The sequence below is a fragment of the Eurytemora carolleeae genome, unplaced genomic scaffold (assembly GCF_000591075.1).
Source record: "Eurytemora carolleeae unplaced genomic scaffold, Eaff_2.0 scaffold2071, whole genome shotgun sequence".
Classification (NCBI taxonomy): Eukaryota; Metazoa; Arthropoda; class Copepoda; order Calanoida; family Temoridae; genus Eurytemora; species Eurytemora carolleeae.
The window spans coordinates 27,696-32,699 of record NW_019397956.1 but is presented as its reverse complement, the minus strand read 5'-3'; positions in this window follow the sequence as shown (position 1 = coordinate 32,699).

Genomic DNA, 5,004 nt, shown 5'->3' with positions numbered 1-5,004 from the left:
GAAGTCCACCATGTTTGCAATTTAGCGATTCATGAATCCTAACTCTGAGCAAATTTAAGAACTCTGATCGTAAAATGAAAAAAATGATAATTAAACGTTAGTTTATTGAGCTTATATTTCAATCAGAGGAATGCTTTAAATACAAGCTGAAAAGAAGGGATCAATAACAATGTCTCATGGAAAATTCAGAATAGTTTGATCAAAATTATAGGAATAGCAATATAACAAATTAAAGTTTAAGCTGTTTTTTTTCTTTTGTGTGGGGAGGGGGCTGAAAACATTAACTACTTAATGATAAATGATAATTTAAATGACGATTTTCTTCATTAGATCTGTGAGTCCCAATTTTGGATTCTTTGCAAGATCTTTATTTAATTTATCATTGTCAGGAAAATATGTCCCATATTTTAGTTTTCTAAGAAGAAAATGCTCTCTTAGAAAGTATCAATCAAAAGTAGAAACTACTGAAAGATAGAGGGCACTAAATGCTTTTTTTTATTTATTTCATGAAAATTCAGAATTTCTTAAATCTCAACACCGTCATATTAATTCAGGTGAATCCAAGCCTGGTGGAAGATACGGACAATCTCAGATCTATATTGATGAGTTTCATCTTCTTATCCTCGGAGGTTGCGAGGGTCCGCAGAACTCAGAGCTCGCTGATATCTGGCTTCTAGAGATGAAAGATTCAGGTAAAGAACCCAGAACAATGGGTTTAGCGAAGAGTAATCTCTTACTTGTGACTTGGTAGGTAATTCTCCGTTTTCCGTTTAGGAATGGTAAGAATATCTTAATCTCTTCATGTCTGGGCTGCTATTAGTATTATTTGGGAAGGCAGTCTGGGGTTTCTACTTTTGGTTCCCTGTTAGATTTAAACTTGATTTGATTATTATTATTATTATTATTATTAGCAGATTCAATGAAATAGTGGTCGACGTTCCTTGCCGCCGCAGTGTATACGGAGCTATAGATCATACGTATTAAATTATTTAAAACTTAAGTCTTTTATTAATATCAGCAGCCACTCAATGCTTCTTTACGGAAAGATGTTAAAACTGTAGTGATAATCTTATCTCTAAAGGAAAAGTTTGCCAATAAAAAATGATGAAAAATAAACGTTATCATCAAAGTATTAAAGAGTTTGCCAAAAAATATTATATTTCATGATCAAACATGCAAAAGAGCAAGATCCTTTGAATCCACATAATTTTAGCTTCTTAGCAGGTGGCAAAATAGCAGCTAAAATAAAATATGAAATGGATCCTAAGCTGAGTATAGAAACAGGAACATTGAACAATCATAAAAAAAAGAAAATATGAAATTTTATTAGGCTGCAAATAACTTTTCAATCAATTTAGAAATTTATTTACAAGCATTAAATTAGTTCAAAGCAGAATTTTTTTAGATACTTATTGTTAGGAGAATTAAATAATTTTAAAAATATGTTTTACTTCGAGCGAATATCCAAAAGCGACCCACCCAGAAAAAAAGTTGAATAAGGTTTTTCCGCCCATCTGAGTTCAAATAAATCTGATTTTATAATTCTAAAAATAAAAAGCAATACTTAAGTGAAACAAGTATTTATTCACTTTCCCCTCTTTGCTAGTCACACCATTCAATGAGAATGATTTTTAAAAATAGCTATACAGATGTAGAGATAAGAATATTTATATTGATCAGGGTGGAAGTGGGTAGAGATGAATGTTGAAGGATCAGAACACAGAGGAAAGGATATTTGGAGACATCCTGCTTGCAGGTAACTTTTTTTATTTAGACAATTTATAGCCCTTAGCCCTAGAATGGGGAGGGGGGGATTTGATAAGGAATTCACAGAACAGATTAGAATAGAAAGGAATCGAAACAATCCCTCGGTATGAATTTTGTCAGTCCCTTTCAGCCTGAAAATTTTTAACTCGTGTTCAGTTGTACACCCAATAATAGATGATCACTTCAGTTCACGTACTAACAATATAGATTAAATTAACTTTTATGTCTTAAGAAGAATCATGAACCAGTCTTACTATATTACAGCAGAAAGGATGAGACTTGAGAAACAACAGTCAGAATTTGTTGGATCTTCTTTCATTATTGAATGTTCCTCTGCAGCTTAAAACCTTTTCTTAGCCAAATCATTTAATATAACATTCACGTACTATTGTCAAGATAGAAAAGCCTACTTCAACCTTCAGATCTTCATAGTTAACCCTATCCTGGCTGGGCTATATTTGTCTAATAAAGGCGGGGGGGGGGGGGGGGGGGGGGGGTTCCCTCCCACATGATTTTGCCCTTACGAGTTGATAAAGGGGAGTGTGATACTGTCCTTAGCCCCTTAGCTGTCTCCGAGCCGTTTTACTCTCTAACAAGACTTTAATCAAAGAGTTAATAACAATTTACCCTTCTCAATCCTCATCCTCAATTTTTAATGTTTTGGTATCTTGAGTATTTCAAAAATATTGGTTTTACTGTTTGATTATTTCAAATTAAGTAATATGTTTTTTTAACAAAAAAGTATAAAATTAATTTTTATCGAAGCTTATGCTGAAATGAACTCTGGAATGCATGACAGGTTAGCATAAAAATATGTTCCAGGGCCCAAAAGGTTATATAGCACAAATGTGGGAAGTACACCTGCAGTATGAAAACAATACAACAAAATGGCGGTTTTACACTTTCGAGTTAATTCCTCTCTATACTAATCTATTCTCTTTGTAAGAAATAAGTCTTATTTTGAAAAGGCTTGAAGTTTAGTTAGAAAGGGACATTGAACCCGTGAAGTGTGTTGAGGGCGTTAGGAATAACGAAAAAAATGTACATTGAAAGTCTAGACATTGTTTTGTCTCTAGAGCTGCTAAAGACAGAGTTGTTGTGCTGGGGAAGAGTAAAGTTGTCGCTAAGAAACCTAATCCATCCCTACAGGTATTTTGCCACGAAAGGGTGGTACTCAAAGATTTTTTTCATAATATTGAAAATTTATGCAAGTTTTAAATATGTTTTTTGGTACTTTTGATAATGGTAATTTGAGATTATTAATAAGTAATTTCTTTTAGTTATATTTAGAAAATTAACCACATGCACACAAGGAATGCCGATGTTTAACAGGATTAAATTGTTAATTTCTTTCATTAATATTTTCTGAAGAAACTGTAGCATAGCCATTTTAGGTATATTTATCTGAGATTTTATCAAATTGTTATTAGAAAGAGAAAATCCTGAAAACGAATAGTTTCAATGTGATGGCTGGGGGTTTTGTCACTTGTTTAAAGGATGCAGGTCTGCAGAAGGATCAAGGAGATGATGTCCTTGATGCACTAGGGTTGATAGTCCTAAGCCTAAAACCTCTGTAGAAGAAATTCTGTGGCAGTACAAACTTCGGATTGTAAAATGCATAAACGAAACAAAAAATCTTCAAGATTGTTAAAAGTAAAAAACTTGACGCCCCCCCCCCCTCCCCACAAATTTCGCTGCAAGATGACTTGTCATGTGATGGAGCTCAATAGAAATTTTAAGATATTATTTTTATTCTTAATTTTCTTTGAGGCAATGAGGAAATGATTAGCATTACTCGATATTGTAGACATTTTATTGTTATTTTTTTTAGATTGGATCTTTGAAGTTTAGTAGTGTTCCTGCTCCACATCATGCTACTAGGAACGCCATAGGGAGTGTTCCCCGAAGTTCCAGGAACGTTGTGTACAACAACAGTTCTTCTAGTGAGGAGAATGAACCAACTGAGGGTCGAGGAAGAGAGGACCCGAGGTTTCAGGACGTTAGACGATTTCAGGACGGAGCACGAGGATTAGAGGTGGCAGGACCTAGCCGAGGATTAGACCAAAGATTTGAAGGATTAGAAAGAGAGATATCCCGTGTTCCGGTGAAACCAAGACAGAAAATGATGGAGACTCGACAGCGTCAGCTGGCGTCCTTAAATAAGATGGAGGAGCGGATAAGGAACTCCAGGGTTCCATCCTCTAAACACACTCCGGCCTCTAGTCCTCCAGTACTCTGTCCTAATCACAGGATGGCTCTGAGTGTTCTTGACACCTCCCGAGCAGTTACTCACCATACAGTCAGATGGTTGGAACCTAGTCCTCTTCCCCCTGGTAACCATCTTATATATTAATTGATGTGCTTTCAGCTGGTTCGTTTTTTCCCTACATTTTCTTTTAGGTTTAAAACTTGGCGCAATGTTTAAGTAGCAAATATTTTCTAAATTTTTATTCTAATCATTTGCCTCTCTTAAACGAAGTCAAATTTTGACCCTGGCATAAGATATATGCCAAAAATAAGTCAAAATGAAGCAAAAACGAAATTTTTTAGGATAAAGAATTAAAGATATTGTAAGGTTTAATAAAAGCAAACTTTAACATAATACAGTTTTGAAATCTTTGAAGTTCTTTTGATTTTTTCTGAAAACGACCCAAAACGATTAACAACACTACTTATAATAGTATGTTGAGGCTGTTAGGGGAGAAAAGAAAGAATTGTATGCTGACTTACAAAATAACCCCTAATGAACAACAACGATTAAGTTTAATTAAGATTTTAAATATAAAAGCCATCAGAAAGAAAGACTACATTTTAGCAACATTGTGTGTATTTGTTGTTTAAATTTAAATTGGAAGACCATTCGTCTCCCAATTTGACAGATTTATGGATCCTACTGTACTGTCAACAATCTTTCTCCCTTCAAAACTATTTGATTAAGTCAATACTTTAATTAATAACTGCACAGGTTCTGAGGTTCCTCAGGAGTGTATTCTCTACACCCTAGTGAAGGGAAGAACTGAGCTTATTCTCTTCGGTGGACTCAAGCGGGATATTATTCTCAGGAATAAACATTTTCAAGATTTTAACCGGTTTTGGTCATTCGGAATCATTCATTATTTTATGGAAAGATATGTTTGATATCTTTGAATATGTTTTTTTTCTTCAGTGAGGCGTCTCAATCATCAGTTTCTAATACTCTTCATATCCTCTATCCATACTCCACAAAGATATAGTACG